We start from the raw sequence: 20,311 nt of genomic DNA, 5'->3' as shown, positions 1-20,311 counted from the left end.
ACCTTCGAGGTGGTCGACTTCCTTGGTGTCTACCATGCCCTTCTCGATCGAACATGCATTGCCAAATTCATGGTCATCCCCAACTACACCTACCTAAAGCTCAATATGCACGGATCGAAGGGGGTCATCACCATCAAGGGCAGCTTTGAGCAAGCCTACTACTATGAGCAATACTGTGACACCCAAGCAGCCGCACTCATCGCCCCCTACGCTACCGATGGCCCTAGCCGCGATGCAGGAGTAGCGCTAGTGGAGGAAGCAGCCAAGGCAGCAGTGGTGCTCAATCGACCGAGCATCGGCGAGGCGGACAAGGTTCCTGGTAGCTATGGTGGCTTGGCTAGCCCCTCCATCCAGGTGCTTGGCCCCCCAGAAGGGGTTGACCATTTCAAGGTGAGTTCCAACCTTTTCCCATGAGGGAAGGCCAACGCCGAGCGATCCACCTAGAAGCACTATCTCCTAAGTCATGACCCACCTACCGACCTCCTTCGTTGGCCTACCTCTCCAACAACAAAAACCAAGATATGTCCCATCCTCCCAACCCTCTTGCTTTGTTTGTCTCCTTAAACCCGAGCCACCCAAGCGATAGCTCGGTTACACCAGAGGATCGACTTAGCTAACCACCTGCTGACCTTTCTGAAAGAGGACTACTATAGAGGGCCCCCGAGCAAGGCGAGGGCGGGACGGATAGAGTGAGAGGACTGGGCGAAGGATCAACAAGGCGCTAACGAAATGACCCCGACCGCCTCATTACTAGCTATGTCATCTTCCCCTTCTTTTGTGTCCATTCCATTTTCTTTGCAGGTACCTGCCTGACTCCTGATCCTTCATTGGATCATGCCACCCCACTACATGATAGTTTGGGGGCCCCTAGAAGGGGCATCGCCGAGGGTTCTAAGGCTGGCCCACCAGGCTTCAAGATTGCCTATAGCACCTAAAGTGTGAGGGACACTTGGGAGATGAGCCCACGCGGCTGTAGCTGGGATGCCTAGAAGCGTCCTGACCATCTAGATGAGCAATGTTCGAGTACCAATTTTGAGCCACTCGAGGTGACCCATCGAGGGAGGCAATGAGGCCCCAAGTACCAATAGATGGGCTCAGGAACTATACGAGTGGCTCAATCGAGAAGTCGAGGATCTCCCCTCTAGGGGATATGACCGGGGCATGGAACGACCGTAAACCCAGGGTTCTCATGGACTTACCCACTAGTAGCATGGGCACGATGATCTTAGCAAATGAGGCCATCGTTGTTATAGCCCATCCCAACAAGGGACTAAGTCTTTGAGCATGACTCAAGAACAATGGGATTACAAATGAAAGTAATTTCATTTCATTAATTAGGAATGACCCGATTACAATATATGGCGGCAAAAACTGCTACGAACCCACCGCCATGGTGGAGAAAGCCATGGTCTCTCGGTCAAGACTCTCGACAGAGCTTCCCATGCACATAGACAGGCATAGTGAAGGTAGGGCTAACCCCGCCTCATAGGTGCTCACGAGCCTCCTAGGGAGGAAGGGCATCTTCCCGGTAGCCGATCCCCGTCTAGAGCTAGCGGCACCCAACCAGGCTTCACCGGCATAGAAACTCGGTGGACCTCTGGGTTGCTGGCTCTTCCATTGACAAAACGAAAGGACCCCGGTGACTCAAGTCGCTAGGATCCTTCCCCTTTCCAAGGAAGGACAATGAGATAGGGGCTCGATGGACCCTAGCATAGGGAAAGCATCGGTGCTAGTAGCACTCGAGGGGGGATCCATAGTCGCTTAGGATGCCGATCGCACCGGAGGCGCCAGACTCCTACCTAGCACCACGATTCTGCATCCCCCTCCACGCCACACCATCAACTTCCCTTCACTGGGGTCCTTCCACCCTTGAAGAACAATTGCCCAACGCACCAAGACAGGCTCACCTAGAGGGAAGCATCGCACTTCATCATCACCATCGCCACCGAAGAAGTTGGATCTAAGAGGAAGAAGAGAAGGGGCTAGAGGAAGGGACTAAAGATGCCGCGTCCCCCGAGGCTCCCCTTTATAGCCCAGATGAGGCGCTATGAGTGACTCTGGGCCCTCCGATCAGCCATCAACGACTAGAAGGGGCCTTGGGGAACCGGCCAGGCATCTCTTCAATCCTCGCAGCACGCCTTAGGGTAGTTGCATGATGATGGTCGTGTAGTAAAGGCAGGGTCAGGGAACTGCTGACAACGAGTCAAGTCCCCGCTCCACTTTCCACCACGTGCGCCGCCCACTCCGCGCATGCCTCCTCATGGACTTGGGAGGATCCAACTCCCCTTGGACCCACTAGCTATCATTGATGGTCTGGATCCATGCATACCAAGTGTCGCAGCTCCTCCTCCGCCAGATCTACTCCATGTGGCCTCGATGTCCCATCTCCTAGACGAAGTGGGACGACATGGGGTGCATGCCATAACTCCTCCACCAGGCATGATGGCCTGGACGCCATCAACCTCCTGCACAAGACGTCAGCGAAAGGGACATACACAGAAGCCACCACTCCCATTTACAAGGAGGCCCAACGATGGCCTTGGGGGCTATGCCAGCTCTCTAGATGGAGCAACCCGGGCCCCGATCAATGGGTGCCTGGGTGACGCACCCCCAAAACCAACCAACTCCCCAAAGTTGGGGCAAGAACCGCTGAGCAGTGGGCCCAACGAGGGCCTCTGTCCAAGGCTCGGCGCGCTCCCCGTACTCCGATCTATGGCCGCAGAAGGTCAGCCCTAGAAGGCTATCTTGAGAGTATCTAGACCTACTACCGCAGCCATTAGAATGTCGTGGCGCTCTCGATGATCAGATGGCCCTGAGCTAGAGCCCAGATGCTCTCGATCACCCGACCCATGGCAGACTCTGATAAAAAAGGAGGGCACCCCTAGGCCTAATGATGAGGACATCACTCCTTCAGATGTACCTGCTGATCCTCCAACCATCATGCAAGGTCTAATGACGTGAGCTCGAATGCGTCAACTCAATTTAGAGGTGAGCTCGTTCTTAAGCGATCCTTTTCTTACTTTTGAGAATAGACTACTACCTAATGATGTTATCTTGCTTAGAAACATTGGAGAGGGTCATGAGGGACTTAGAGGAAGAGGTGAAGGCATTGATGACCAGCAAGGACGTTCAACAGAAACCAGAGGCCCGGTACAACATGATTTCGAGTCTGCTTCTTCCTACAGGACCAGTCTTCCTTAAACTGGTCCCCATGACGCATCCGAACTCTGTTTTTGATGATCCACATATGATTGGAAAGCTAATTTAATAAGGAAGCCAATCCAAGTGGTCTCACATCAAAACACCTTTAGAATCAACAGGAATCATCGAAACAATTCAGTGTACAGAATCTGCCAAGGTGCTGCGACAACGTCTTTTGGTTCGTTGGACCGTGTATCGTGTTTGGGCCCATTAGGGGGCGTGTCCATGTTAGGCAACGACCCTAATGCTGAGGGTCATTATGATGCTGAGGGATATCTTGATTGGGTTTGAGGCGCGAGATTCAGAACATTGTTGATTATAAATAATTTAACACTGTCAACCAGTTGTTTCAGTTTGCTATGCTTGTAGAAAAGGAATTGCAGAAGGTTACCAAATAAACGTGCATCATGTAAAGCATTAAAAACAGCACGTAAGTGATCCATATGTTTATCAAAAGACTTGCTGTAAATCAATATATCATCAAAGTAAACTACCATTCATTAAGCGCATGAAAGTGCTAGGTGCATTTGTCAAACCAAAAGGCATTACTAACCACTCATACAACCTGAATTTGGTTTTAAACGTAGTTTTCCATTCATCTCCAAGTTTCATTCTAATTTGATAAGGAAGCCAATCCAAGTGGTCTCACGTCAAAAGGCCTTCAGAATCAACAGCAATCGTCGAAACAAGTCAGCGTCCAGAATCTGCCAGGGTGCCGTGACACCTTCTTTTGGTCTGTTAGACCGTGTATCCTGTTTGGGCTCAATAGGGGGCATGTCTAGGGTAGGTGATGACCCTAAGACCTTTATAATCATATGCCACTGCCGTCATTAGGTTTTGGGATTTGCTTAGATTAATCTATCAAGAATAGTTTCGCCATTCATCAGTTTGTGAGACCCCAACTTCGTGAGATTAATTATTCATCTGTAATTTGGTTGCTTTCTTTCTTGTTCTTACTTGTGTTCTTCGTTGCATAGGCAGAGATTAGCCTTCTTGGTGAGGTCAACTGGATCTGTGTCTTGGTTGATAACTAGAGGAGTTGTGGTGCTAAGATTGTAGGGTTCGATCTTTGGATCTGAAGCCAGATCGGTGTGTCATTCTCCACCACAACGATAGTTATCACTACCTGACGGAAGATCGGGATCTCCGTTCCCATTAAGTGGTAATCAGAGCTAAGGTATACCATCAGTTTCACATTATCCCCTAGTTTTGAGTGTTTCGCATTCGTCCCATAGTCTAGTGCCATGTTTTTATTCCTGTCCTAGAACCTTCCGCGCCATAGCCTTTGCATATTTCGGTTTCAGAGTCCATCATATTGAGTTTGTGTCCTAGTCGAGGTCTTGTTGCTGGTTAGGTTGTGTTAGAGTCTAGTTCGTGTGTTTCCCCCATCGTTTCCATCAAATCCTTGCTGTCGTGACCAATTTTGCGCACATTGTTCCCGTTTTGTCCTCTAATTCAGAGCCAATTCTTAAAACTGGTTTAGTTTTCGCATACGAACTCGGATTTTGACGTTCCATATATCAAAATTGATCAGAAAAAATTCAGATCCATCCATCCCTCACATTGTTGAGGTCAAAAATTTTTAATTTGGTCAAAAACTGGTTACAAGATCCTCTTTTCGTGGTCATAAGCTTTTTGTCAATTTCGAGCACGTCTTCTAAAATTTCTATAGGCCATGCCTTTCACTTGTTTAAGCTCATATTTTCTGTGGTTACTTCTTTTGTTCTCCTAAGTGAAGGAAAAATATCATAAAAATAAAAATAAAAAGTCAAAATTTCCCCAAAAAACAATGACAGCCCAAAAAAATAGAAAAAAGAGGGGCAAAAGAGGAACAATATCGAGAGGAGCACATAGAGAAGGCCAAAGTGAGTTGTGTTAGCGTATGCTGTCTGGTTCCTTGTTTTTGTTGCTCTTGCTATCCGCCATACTTGTTTTTCATACCCCTGTCACCTTGCTATCCACCATACTTGTTTGTTACACACCTGGTACTTGGAACATTTTAGACCAGCAACGAGAACAAGTGCTTTGGACTATAATTCAGCATTACTTTCTGTTACTGACTTGTATGCTAGATATACATATTATTCTTTGTGTGCCTTCCAAGCTCCACAAACTCTTCAGATCAGTATAGAAAAAGGGCCTTGCAATCTCAGTACCACTGCCTCACAGGTATCACGAACCAGCCACCGGTTGTACCGCCCACTACTTGTGTTGGTAAGAACTTTGTAAGAGCTTGGTAAGATGCTTCCACTTGCTGTGAAAAGTGACACCACTACAACTGCAACCACATAGTCATTTGGTAGGGATAACTTTCACCATTTGTTCCTGTTTTTGTGTTTACAATAGTAGGAGATGATCAGACTGGAGATAATAATCCTAAGGGTTTCAATGAGTGTGTCAGCCAAGAGCAACTACAAGCTATTATAAAGGATGCCCAAAAAAGGATGAATGAGGCCATCAGGAAGGCCATCACTAACGCACTCATTGAACTCAACATTGGCAACAACATGGAGAGATTGGACAAATGGATTTCCATGCTAACCGACAAGGTTACTGAGTTGGAAACCTTTGTGGCGGGCAATAATGACATCTCCAGCAGCAACACCGATGGTCTCTTGCTAGAAGACATGGTGCATGATGCCAGTGGGAACATAGATCGAGCAGCCTTCCGACAAGCAAGATTACGATGACGTCTTCGCCGCAACACGACAGGTATGGGTGGTGTCCACCACCATCAAGGTAATAATCTCCGTGTGCCCGATGATCCTTATGCTAAGATTAAGTTCACAATACCATCTTTTTTGGGTCATTATGATGCTGAGGGATATCTTGATTGGGAGATGACAGTAGAACAAAAGTTTAGTGCCCACCTTGTGCCTGAGCATCATAGAGTTTGACAAGCTACTAGTGAGTTTAAGGATTTTGCCATTATTTCATGGAATGGGCTAGCTGCACAGGATGCTTTACCTGGTTCATGGGAAGAACTTAAGGTAGCTATGCGTGATCATTTTGTACCTCCTTGTTATCATAGAGACTTGTGTAAGAAATTGATGCGTTTAGAACAAGGAGATAAATCTGTATAGGATTACTATGGTGAGCTCCAAAAGGGATTGATGCGTTGTAGTGTTGTCAAGGGGAACGAAGATTCCATTTGTCATTTTTATTCGGGTTTGAGGCGTGAGATTCAGGACATTGTTGATTATAAAGAATTTAACACTGTTAACCAGTTGTTTTAGTTTGCTATGCTTGCAGAAAAGAAATTGCAGGGGCGTGAACAACAGAGCAAGAGCAAGGTCAGCACCACATACACGCCAAGCTCGGCACCATCTTCGGGGCTGACCAAGCCAACCACTTTTTGGGTGCCTCCACCAGTGAGCAAGCGACCAATAGCCTCTGGAGTTACCACTACACCTAAGGCACCTCCCGCACGACCTTCAGATTCAGGTAAAAATTCTTTGCAGGTGCCTACCAAGAGTGCCTCATCTGTTGCATCGACGGGGCGCACTTCGGGCATTTAGTGCCACCGCTGCCATGGCATTGGCCATGTGCAGAAGGACTGCCCAAGTCAGCAGGCATATATTGCTACAGAAGATGGTTACATCAGCACCTCTAACATTGAGGATGAAGAAAACCAAGATGTAGATGAGGAGGACAGCAAAGTCCTTGGTGATGAGGCCACATCGGCCTATAGGAGCATCATTGTATAGCGGGTGCTCAGCTCACAAGTCCAGCAACCTGAGAAGCTACAACGCCATAACTTGTTCTAGATTTTCTTCATCATCAGCAACTGTCGAGCACATGTCATTATTGATGGAGGTAGCTGCAATAATTCGGTGAGTTCTGATTTGGTCAAGAAGCTTGGCTTGACCACACGCCCACACCCACGTCCATACCATATTCAGTGGCTAAATGATTCTGGAAAAGCAAAGGTAACACAAACTTGCAGAGTTTCATTTTGCATTGGTTCTTATGCTGATTCTATTGATTGTGATGTGGTACCTATGCAAGCCTATTCACTCTTATTAGGTCATCCTTGGGAACATGATAATGATGCTACACACCATGGTAGAAGTAATAAATACACCTTTGAGCATAAAGGAAAGAAAATTACTTTGGTACCTTTGACCCCTGCTCAAATTGTACAAGCTAATAGAGAACGCACTGTTAGTTTGAATGATATTCAATCTGAAAATTAGCAAGTTGCTAATTCTATTCTCCCACCTAAAAAAGATCAGTCTACATCTATTTCTAAGGTTGAGGGGATTAAGTTGAAGGGTGGTGTTATGCTTGCAACAAAATGTGACTTTGCTGAAATTTCTGATGATGATATTTGTTATGCTTTGGTATACAAACGAGCTATGTTTTTGCTTGATGATATTGTTAGCTCAGTGCCTCCTGCTGTCACTAACCTTTTGCATGAGTATGAGGACATTTTTCCAGCTAAGATACCCCTGGGGCTGCCACCTATGAGAGGGATAGAGCATCAAATCAATTTGATTCCAAGAGCAACCTTGCCCAACCATGTTGCCTATCGAACCAATCCCGAGGAGACTAAGGAAATTCAGCGGTAAGTCCAAGACCTTTTGGACTATGAGTATGTACATGAAGCCTTAGTCCTTATGCCGTTCATGTACTTTTGGTTCCTAAGAAAGATGGAACTTGGCGTATGTGTGTTGATTGTAGAGCCATCAATAATATTACTATTCAGTATCGTCATCCTATTCCTAGGCTAGACGACATGCTTGATGAGTTGTGTGGTTCTATAATTTTCACCAAGATTAACTTGCAAAGTGGCTACCATCAAATTAGAATGAAACTTGGAGATAAATGGAAAATTACGTTTAAAACCAAATTCGGGCTGTATGAGTGGTTAGTAATGCCTTTTGGTTTGACAAATGCACCTAGCACTTTCATGCGCTTAATGAATGAGGTTTTAAGAGCTTTTATTGGTCATTTTGTGGTAGTTTACTTTGATGATATATTGATTTATAGCAAGTCTTTTGATGAACATATGGATCACTTACTGAAAGCGTCTAGGCCCCTAGTTGGGTTTCGGTGATTAATGACAATACGTGATTAATGTGACTAACGTGTGTTTTGCAGAGGCAATTAAGTTAGGTCACGGTAATGGAGATCGTTTGGGCTATCATGATGGTCATGCCCCTACGATGGAAATTGTTTCAGTTTTCAAAGGATGGACGACAAGGTTAAGGATGGACTAGTTATAAGTGTCAATTGGAGTCGGAGTGGCACTTAGAGTAGTTTGGGACTTTGTTTTTCCTTTGGCCATACTATTAAGGGGGGTACGGATGGGTAGCTTGACCTAGGTGAGTCTAGTGGGTTAGGTGTGGTGCACACTTGCTAAAACTAGCGCTAGGTAGCTCCAAAATAGTCCTTAGATCTAATGGAGCAAACTTCATTCACATATGATCGAGAGTTGAAAGTGAATGGAGGGTCAAATACTGACCGGACGCTGGCTTCGGTGTGACCAGATGATGGCTCAGAGTCCGATTAGTTCATTTGATCAAGGTGAAGTCGTCTGGAAGTGACCGGATGCTGAGAAGTGAAGTGACTAGACACTGAGGGCCAGCATCCGGTCGACATCAGTAAGGTTCCAGTGAGGGTAAATTGCGACCGGATGCGTCCGGTCACACTGTAAACACTAGAGTTCAGGGTAAACTGACCGGCGCATCCAGTCAACATGACCGGAGTGTCCGATCACCCCGCAGAGGCACATAACTATTTGTTTTTCAGCCCATGTTATAAATACCACCTCCATTCATGTGTGGGGGTACTTTTGCTCATTCCAATAGCTGAGAAACACATTTGAGAGTGCCAAGAAAAGCAAGGTCCTAGTGAGGTGATTGAGATTTGAGAATCCCAAAGAGAGCCCTCATTAGTGAGACCAAGAGTAGCAAAGTGTGCATCCACCCTTCTCATTAGGCTTGTCGTGGTCAAGTGAGAGTTCATGCTTGTTACTCTTGGTGATCGCCATCACCTAGATGGCTTGGTGGTGATTGGGAGTTTGGTGATCATCCGGCAGAGCTTGTGGGTGACCCAACTCAAGTTGTGAGCGGTTGTGAGTGATTCACCGTGATGGAGTGTCAAAGAATCAACCCATAGAGAGCACTTGATCCTTACGCAGATCAAGGGGGAGCTACACCCTTGCGCGGGTGCTCCAACGAGGACTAGTGGGGAGTGGCGACTCTCCGATACCTCGGCAAAACATTACCGCGTTCCTTCTCCTCTCTTTACTTTAAGCATTTACTTTGAGCAATTCAATACTTGTCTTTTACTTTCCTAGAATTGCCATGCTAGAGTAGGATTAGAACTTATGGTGCTAAACTTTTGTGCATTAGATCAATAGAAACACTTTCTAGGCACAAGGGGTTAATTGGGCTAACCATAGGATTTGATTATTGCAAAGAAATTTGTAATTAGCCCAATTCACCACCCCTCTTGGGCATCTTGATCCTTTCAATTGGTATTAGAGCCTCGTGCTCATGTATTTAGGCTTAACCGCCTAGAGCAAGATGTCTCACGGGGATGGACCTCCTCCTATCTTTGAGGGAGATGATTTTCCTTATTGGAAAATTCGCATGGAGGCGTATCTAGAAGCTCTAGATGTTGGTATTCTTAGAGCCGCCTCACAAGACTTCCCAAAAACCTCAGGATGCTACTCACCTACAAGGCGATGAGGTGAATTACAAGAAGTGGAATGCAAAGGCTTGACACACCATCTTTAGATGCCTTTGCAAAGATGTGTTCAATCGGGTGAGAAACCACAAAGACGCCAATGCACTATGGTAGGACGTTTATGTGCTCCATGAGGGAACTAAGAGTGAGCGTGAGGAACACTATCATCTTATCATAAAAAAGCTCAACTCTTTTGAAATGCTTCCTAAAGAATGTGCTAATGAGATGTATTCATGTTTGAATGTTCATGTAGAGGAAGTCAATGGGCTTGGACTCACTCAAATGCAACCATCCGGTGTTGTATGAAAGATTTTGAGTGTCCTCCCCATTGATAAATATGGGCATATTGTGACCGTGCTTCATCAAGGTGATCTTTCCACCGCTACACCAACACAAATCTTGGGAAAGATCAATGCTCATGAGATGTACATGCACATCACACCACAAGATGGCTCATCCTCTATCAAGAAGAAAGATAAGGACTTAGCATTCAAAGCTAGCCAAGAGAAGGGTAAAGCAAGACTTGAGTATAAGAGCTCAAGTGATGATGAAGTTGATGATGAAAGTCATGCTCTCATGGTGAAAAAGACCGCCAAGATGCTAAAGAAGCTCAACAAGGGTGGCATCAAGTTTGATGGCAAGAAGTTCTTCACTAGCTCTAGAAGGAAGCCAATCTCCGAGATGGATTGCTTCAATTGTGGAGAACTTGGTCATCTAGCACACCAATGCACTAAGCCCAAGAAAGACAAGTTCAAGAAAAAAATACAAGGGCAAGAAAGATGACTCAAGTAATGAAGAAGAAGAAAAACAAGCCATACAAGAAGAGAGATGGCAAGAAGAAGGACTTCCATAAGAAGAAGAAGAGTGGAAAGGCATACATTGTCGGTGATTGGCTCGCGGACATTGATTCATCTAGTGCCTCATCGGATGATGATAGTGACAATGAGAAGGTGGTCGCAATTGTTATCGACTCTTCATCATCTTCACCGCCACCACCGCCATCATCCTCTACACACCTATGCCTTATGGCCAAGGGTGACCGCAAGGTATCTAATAATGATGATAGTAGTGATGATGAGCATGCTAGTGATGATGATAGCGATAGTGATGATGATGAATATGAATCACCTTCTTATGATGATCTTGCTAGATTGCTAAAACAATACACTAAGATCATTATAAAAACTAGAGCTAAAAATGAAAAGCTAGAAGCTAAAAATGATTCTCTTTTAGCCAAATGTGATATAGTGAAAAAGGCTAGTGTTGAGCTTAAAGAAGCAAATGATGCTATATCATCCAAACTCAAGGAGCTCAAATCTTCTAAGAAAGAGCTTCAAGAAAAACATGATAAACTTGAGAGGACACATAATGAGCTCATCACTAGCCACAACAAGCTAAGAGAAGAATATACTACTCTTAAGGTTAATCATGATAATCTTGTTATTGCTCAAGAATTCTTATCCAATGAGCCACATGATGCTACTAATGATGTTGTTAAGATTGATATAGCTACATCATGTGATGACTTGATTATTGAGAGCATTGAGCAAAGTTCTAGTAGCAAGGGCAAGCGAGTGGTTGAAGCCGATGATTATGATGAGTTTGTCAAGCTCAAGAATGACAATGAAAAGCTCAAGAAAGATCTTGAAGAACTCAAAACCACCAAGTCTATTGTGCTAGAAACTATTGTTCATGATGATGGTTTCATCCTTGAGAATGAGAAGCTTAAAGATGAGAACAAGAAGCTCAAGGAAAAGAAAAACAATGATGCTCTCAAGGAAGAAAACAAGAAGCTCAAGTTAGAGAAAGAGCATCTTAAGATTGGATTGAGCAAGTTCACTAGAGGCAAGCATCTTCAAAGTGAGCTACTAATGAACACCATCATGAAGATGGATAGAAGTGGCATTGGGTACTTGGCAAACCAAGAAAAGAAGGCTCAAGCTCAACAACAACATAAGTCCAAGCCAAAGCCAAAGAGATGTTTTGAGTGTAGACAAGAAGGCCACTTTGCTCATGAGTGCCAAACTCCACCACCACAACCCTTGCCCAAGCATGCTAGACCTTTTGCCTTTAATGCTCACTACATGCTTAGAAAAGATTCTAGTGGAAAGATGAAAGTGATGTTCTTAGGACCTCCCAACAAGAATAGGCCCAAGAAAATTTGGGTTGCTAAGTCACTTGTTGAGAAGGTGAAGGGCCCTCAACAAGTTTGGGTTCCTAAAGCTTGATCTCTTGTGTGTAGGTGAACTATAAGACCAGTGGAAGTCATTGGGTTATTGATAGTGGTTGCACACAACATATGATCGATGATCCTCGTATGTTCACCTTACTAGATGAAGAAGTAGATGGACAAGAAAGAATCACATTTGGAGATAACTCAAAGGGCAAGGTCAAAGGATTGGGCAAATTGGCTATATCAAATGATCATTCCATCTCCAATGTGCTATATGTTGCTTCATTGAGTTTCAACTTGCTATCCGTTGGACAATTGTGTGATCTTGGCTTCTAATGCTTGTTTACCAAGAAGGAGGTTGTAGTATCCAAGAAGGATGATGATTATGTGATATTCAAAGGATTTAGATACAACAACCTATATCTAGTGGACTTCACCTCCAAAGATGCAAACTTGAAGACATGCCTATTCACCAAAACAATACTTGGGTGGCTATGGCATAGAAGACTTGCTCATGTTGGGATGAGCTCACTCAAGAAGCTAATGAAGAATGATTTGGTGAGAGGGTTGAAGGATATGAAGTTTGAGAAGGACAAGCTTTGTAGTGCATGTCAAGCCAGCAAGCAAGTTGCAAATACCCATCCAACAAAAGCTTTCATGTCAACCGCAAGAGTGCTAGAACTCCTTCATATGGATTTATTTGGACCAACAACATACAAGAGTTCGGGAGGAAATCTTTATTGTCTTGTGATTATTGATGACTATTCAAGGTATACATGGGCATTCTTCCTTCATGACAATTCCGAAGTTGCATCTTATTTCAAGAAGTTTGCCAAGAGAGCTCAAAATGAATTTGAAGTGAAGCTTAAGAAGATAAGAAGTGACAATGGGAAGGAATTTGACAACACAAACATAGAAGCCTATTGTGATGAAGTTGGGATCAAGCATGAGGTCTCCGCAACATATACTCCTCAACAAAATGGTGTAGTTGAGAGGAAGAACCGGACATTGATCACTCTTGCAAGAATAATGCTTGATGAGTACAACACCCCCGAAGCTCTATGGGCGGAAGCTGTAACACCCTAGGTGTTAGCCTTGCATAAATTGACTTGCATTGCATGAGCATGAGCATCATGCATCCATATTTAAGCTTTTACAATTGAAACATTGCAACATTGCTTATTATTTCATGTTTCCCTATATATATGCATATGATCATGAGTGAATGCATGTAAGTGATGAATGTGAGTCACTAAAACATATTAGCTACACTTATGATGACTAGTGGAACAATGTTCATGAAGATCATTTTGACTAATCAAGTACTTAAGTGATGCTATTCATGTGGACCTGGATAGCTCTAAGTGTGACCAATGCATGAAATGAGTTTGTGACCTTACAAATAGATTAAACATGTTTAGAAGATCATTATGAACAACTTTGGTATTCATGGTTAAGGGTAATTTGGTCACTAAGCCAAAGTTTAAGTGTATACCATCATTTGAAAGTAGCATGTTTGATCAAGTTTGAACTATGTGCTAGAGACCTTGCATGGAAGTGGTCACTAAAGCAAAGTTGTAGTATTTGGCAAGAGGAACAACTTTTATTTTTGGGTCATAGACTGGTTTAGCTCTTAAGATGCTTGAATTAGGCTCACAAGAATCATAAAATCCTAGTTTTCAACACTTAGCAATTTTTTTCTAAGTCGAGTTAACTAACAGTTTGGTCGCTTCGACTTTGGGAGGATATAACTTGATTTTGGTTGCGAGTTAGCACACGATTCTTTAAGAACAATTGAAGCTAGTACATAGATCTACAAGTTTGATTTAGATCGTTGGCACTAATTCCTCTTAGTTTAGGAGATCAAGCGCTATCAATTTGCGTTGTCAGGCTTGCATCGAGACGCTGATGTCTGTACCCGCCCGTTCTTCGGTGGCCGACTAGCTTTAGAAGCTGGCCACTGCGTGGACGCGGGGATGGCCACGCATCACCGGCGTCCTGCCCAGCATGGTTGTGTCGGGCTTGAGCGCACCCTTATTTCCCCCAGTGCTCGCCCGTGTCGCCCACACTCCCATTTCGCCTTACACTGCTTCCTCCTTCGCCATTCCCGCAGTGCAGCCTCGCCGCCGAGCATAGCACCGCCTCCGCCGCCGCCTCACGTGCGCTCCACCGCAACGCCACCATCTCCATCTCGCCCGTAGCTGCGCCATGTCCGCCTCCACCGCCCTGATGTATTGGCTGAGTCAACTGAGCTTCGGTGAGGGCGCATTGCCTTTTTCCCCTCTCGCTAGAACCTCGGCCGCCATAGCCGCCTCCACGGCAAGCTTGCCACCACTCGGCTCGTGCGCGCTTTTCTTACGATGTTTAGCGTTTGAGCTTGGTTAGGATGAGTATTAGCTTGGGCTATGATGTTACCTCCGTTGGTGCTCCCGGCGGCACGGAACATGATGACCCGAGCCATCGTGTTCTGACCTCCGTGCCACCGCGCCATGGCCATGCTTCATCGGAGCTTCTCAAGCCGCCTAGGTCGCCTAGTTAGGTTTGCATGGTCACCGTGGTGCTGTTGCGTGACTCGCCTGGCTTTGCCGTGGCCGGTGATGGCCAACACACTGCAGAGCAGGGCCGCCGTGCCACCATGGCCGGCGACGAGCCCGCTCTGCCGCATCTACACTGCCACCACCTAGACCATCCGACGCAGGTTGGTTGGTAGATCATGTTGGTGCCCTTGGCTTCGCCAGAAAGCTCGCCGACGGTGAGCTATGGCTGAACCACGTTGATTTAGCGCCAGGCTCTGTTTTTTGTCTTGCTGACTTGTGGGGCCGCCTGACCAGCGGGTCCGGGTTGTCAGTGACTGTGAAGCTATAGGATAGCTCGGTTATTTCAGTTTTTCATGCTAACTTGGAAAAATGATAAGTGGTGTTGTAGATGTCCAAATCTTGTGAACCAAATTTTTTTGTGTTCCTTAGGAAGTGTAGTATTTATGAAAAATATGATATTAGCATTTGTAGTAGAGTTTTTGGAGGATTTAAAATGAAACTTGAAATGTGTTTTAAATGTATGTAAACTTGTTTATTTTATATCTAGAGTTCTTTTGCTCCAAAAATTATGAAATTTATGTGGTGATCTGTTCTTGACAAGTATAAGCTCTGGTAAAAATTTGAGGGTCAGTGCATGTATGGATTTGTAGTTATAGATTTTCCTTTTATAATTAGGTGATCCTTGTATGAATTTTTATAAATTATTTATGAATCCAATATTCATGTAATTTGTTGGAGGTTTTCCTAGTACCATATGGATGCTAAGAAAAATATACAATCTATTGCTTGACACTTTTCACTAGGGTTTTCTATTTATGCTATTTTAAGCCTTTATGCCTTGTCATTTTTGTGTAGGATATTTTCCTTGGTGAAATGGCATGAAATTTTCACAGTAGTCTATTGGTAGCATTAGTAAACCACTGTAAATTTTTGAGAATTTATGATGCACCTTTGGTATATGTTTATTATTTACCCTAATTATTTAATTAAATTAAGAAAGGCAACTAAATGATTAGATTATGATTAAGCATAATGTTTTCTATGGTTGTTATGTTGCATAGTAACTGTTGATGTCAATGGTAAGGCTTAGAAGCCATTGATTGTATACAAATGACTAATTATCATTTTATCATTTAAATACAAGACTGCATGTATAGTTTTGATCGCGTGGATAATTTCATATAGATAATGGTCTCTACTGTAAAACTTGTTAATAAGAAAGTGGTAGATAACTTGCTAATCTACCTTGTGTTAAATTTTCACAGTCATAGGACTTAGGGTTTTCGAGTTCTAGCTGTTACAAGTTTGCTGTATGAAAGGTTTACTTTCTGGACAGATTTGATTGAATGATTTGTTTGCTCAATTTAACTCCTGAATCACAGTGAGAGTATTAAAAGAGAGTTGTAGATCATTTTATAAGATTTCTAGAAAGTCTGAGATCACCACATTTGAATAAGTAGAACTTCAGTTATGAGTAAAACAAGTAGCTATTGTTTTGTGGTATAGTAAATACATTATTGAAGTAGTGATTAAATAATTAAGAAGAGATATGCACATACTCAGTAAAATGTGATGCACTTGTTATTACTTTAACACCACGTTGTTAAGAATGCTTGCAAGAATCCATTCATCATGTATCATCATACTATACTTGTCAACCTGTATGCATTCATAATATCTTATGCCATACTCATGCATCTAGGATCGACGGAGGAGATAACGTTGCTGGAGTTCGACGAAGGAGAGGAAGGGGACCAGCAGGAGATTCCTCAAGCCACAGCTCCCGAAGGCGAGGAGCAGACCCTAGAAGAGCTTCCGGAGTGCCCTGATCACCGCCCCACTTCCTTTCTGAAAGGCAAGCCCCGGAGCATTCTAAGTCTCCCAGTATTTTACAAAATATTACTTGAGTCCTTTATGATTAATGCATTAGGTTGTAAGAGTTGATTGGAACCACTTGCTGCATATCAATTCCTTGTCCAGTAAAGTACCTTTAACCCTGTATAGGTCTAGGATCGAGTATATGCTTAGCCATGCTTAGACCGGTAGAAGTCGGTGATTTCCTATCACCTACGAGTTATAGGTGGATACCGAAGCACGGTTAGCTATATTTGCTATCGTGGAAAAGAACCATGGGGTAAAAGTAAATCAAGGCCGGATGGAGTCTATGGTAGGTTGACTCATGTGAATTCGTCTGTGCCGGTTAAGGACCGTACCGTTGTTGGCGCTTCTGACAAGATTGAACGCATGCCTGTCACTTAGCTGGCTGGATAACTCGTTTCAACCACGAAGCCGAGTAGCTCAACTCAGGCTGGGCCCTGCTCTATAAGAGTGCTCATTCTGGATGGTAGTAAGGATGTGTGGGGAGCCAGACTGAGCCCAAGGGTAGGCTGGGCCTGAACATCCTGGCATTTGGTTGTCCCTGATTGTGCGGCGCTGGGCGAACCCGTGAAATGTGTACTTGAGTTATACCAAAGGTGACCTAAGGCTACCATGGCTGGTAGACCCGTGTTTGTGTTAGGAATAAATTCCCAACTGGTTGAAATCGATTTGAATCGCCGTCTCTCCTGGATAGTAAGAAACTTGGCTAGTCCCAACATCATAGTAATTGTATTATGGAATACGATGGTTCGAATGAACATGGAATTACAATACTTGCTATGGTTACTATTGTATGCTCTTAAAATGATACACCACATGTTTGGCATAGGATAGTTGCTAATTTGGAGATGGATAGTCATAATTATCTTGATAACAGAATTATAATTGTATAACTGAGTTAATCGCTTTTTATGCAAAATGTTGTTAAGCTATATCCACTTATACAGCCTTGCATGATCCTTGGAGTCATTTTATTTCTGGTTTATGATGGGTAAGTCTAGCTGAGTACATTCTCGTACTTAGGGTTTATTTCCCATTGTTGCAGAGGGCACTGTTTATCATGGATATTGCAAGAGTTGCTTCTATCCCGCTGTGAATGAGGAGTAAGCCTTGGGCAGGCTTCTTTATTAATCCTTCTACTTGCTTTTGTGGACTATGATCATATGTTGGCACTGTATCAAAACTATGTTGGCAAATGCTACTTTCAAACTTAATTTGCTTCTGCTTTTATCTATTAAACTTGGTTTGTAATAACTTTGTTTCATACTCTGATGATGAAAATGTATCTGTGAACTTTATATAATATGTGACATGTATGTTGAATCATGTACGATCTTGGTTGTTGTAAATCGTTTATCGAGACCCGTCGTGGTACTCGACGGACTACCGGGTTTATATGGGTTCAAGTATGACAGTGCGACCGCTTGTGGGCTACCATTGTACTTGTACTCTTATAAATTGGTCAGTTCTGCGACAGCTGGCATCAGAGCAAGGTTCAACGTTAATTGTCACATGTATATTTAAAACAAATTTTTTTGTTTTTCAAAACCCTTTCTAGCAACTAATAGCTATATAAATAGGTATTTGAAATCTAAAGTGTGCCAGTGATCACTTTCCTTATGCCCAAGTTAAGGACTATTAGGTGGCTATTTAAGTACTAACTCGGGGGTTTTAATTTCGTCATCCATACGGCGTGCTATTGTATGGATGCTATTCACTTGAATGGTAATGTATGGATCAAATGCCTCTACGTCAAGGTAAGTTGATGAGTGACATGACTGCAAGATGTGAGCACGCGGTCGGGGAGAGTTAGCTTTGGTACGACTATGTATGCATGCTTGCATGTGTATGTGGTGCGTATTTAATTGTGGGTATAAACTGCTATTGGGTAGTTTTGATACGGAAGTATATGTGTGGGTATACATATATGGAAGTATTTAGATTTACATTCTGCATATTTAATTATGGGATGGGCTGAAATGAAACTTTTATGTAGGTACACTAACAACAAAACGTGTAGCTCAACTAGTTACGCTATATATGAGAGAACGTATGTATGCTACCGTATATGTCATTAGAAATAATTTTTCCTAAGTTTGTGAGGACGTATGGAATGAGCATGCATCATGATAATTATCATTCAAATAATTACATTGTTCCTTCCCTTATAAAATTCTTACTCGGTTATGTAACTCTTATCCATTATGGCCTTGTCTCACAAAGTTGTACATGTTGATGGTACAGATGGCAGCACTAGCTAGATGTGAGAATTTCCTGATGGTTTTCGGAACGCCTACCCTACTGTGGAGAGTTTTGCACTTTGCGGGGTACCATGAACCACCCCTTTATCATTGGAATGAAGAGTACTTGGAGGGACATCCATGGTACGAGGTGCGGCTAATTGTATCAGCCCGCACACAAGCGCCCTTCTGGCAGGAGTGGAAGGCGAATTCGGAAGGGAAAACTCGGGAGGCTGCCCAAGTTGTGGCCTTTGAGGTTTTGAGTCAAATCTGCCAGCAGCATGGGGATGCACTTACTGGTAGTGTAGCGGATATGTTTCCCTGGGTGGATCCGTCCACAACAATATGGGAACAACGCAACCAAAATGCATTGATCAGAGATCGGGATGAGCGGGCAAATAGCTCTAGTCCCGCTATGAGTGCAATGTTTGCGGTAATGAAGATGTTTTGTACACGCCAGGACACGAGGGATTTCTGGCAGGAATCATACACTACTTGCATGGATAAGCTCATGAGAGCTGAAGCCGCACAGCATAAGCTCAAGAAGTGTGTGCGCAAGCATAAGAAAGCAGCAAGTAAAGCCCGATGGGAATCTGACCAAGCCTATGCAGCTTTGGGCACTCTCCATGCCCAAATGGAACAAGTGGGTCAACAAAGAGCAGCAGCCCAAGAAGCAAGAGCTAATGACCAAGCCATGCTTGTAGTACTACGAGAGCAGTTGGAGGCCACCCGTGCTGAGGTGTCCACAGCTAGACGCCAGCGTGATGCAGCAGAGAACCATGCCACTATAGTAAGGATAGAAAGAGATCGGCACTGCGACATGAGTAACGCGTAGGACCGTGCTGAAAGGGGCTTACATCAGCAGCTTGCATAGGCTCAACTGCAAGTGATGAACCTTCAGCATGAGGTGCACTATCTGAACAACCAACTGAACCCTATCCTTGATGGGGAAGAAGATGGTCCAAATATGGAGGAAGATGATGATGAGGACGAGGAAGAGGAAGAAGTGGAGCCTGAGGAAGGAGATGATCCTATCTCTGACCTCGATAGTGATCGTGATGAGGATTAGATCGCTTAGTACTTAGTAGAAGTGCTTAATGTATCATCGTTGGTTATGTAATGGACCTATAGTTTGGATTTGGTGTTGGTGTTTGGACTATCATGTAATATTATTATTTGCATGACTATCACACGTTTGGTTAAACGCTAATGCAAATTCCAATTGATTTATCAAAGATCATGATTTGAATATTAACGTGCTATGAGTCCGATAAGTGATCAAATTGGTGGTGTCATGTTGCGAGAATGAATTATTATGCCTCTGTTTTTATTGTATGAATTTGAGATTTTCTCCAGTAATTTTAGTTTGGCATGATTATAAATTCATCTGCAATCTTTTGATATCAACCAATAATCGCTTATTATTGCAACTTCACAGATGACTCGCACCTGTGCAGGAGCTAGTAGCAGCCATGATGGCAACGACAGTGACTTACCACCACCACCACCACCATCTACTCAGGAGTTCTTTGCCCAATTCTTGGGGAGCCAAAGGATAATGGAGGAAGCTCTATGCCTCATCGCGC

This window comes from Miscanthus floridulus, chromosome 19 (assembly GCF_019320115.1).
Source record: "Miscanthus floridulus cultivar M001 chromosome 19, ASM1932011v1, whole genome shotgun sequence".
NCBI classification, from domain to species: domain Eukaryota; kingdom Viridiplantae; phylum Streptophyta; class Magnoliopsida; order Poales; family Poaceae; genus Miscanthus; species Miscanthus floridulus.
Note: the sequence above shows the minus strand (reverse complement) of the source record.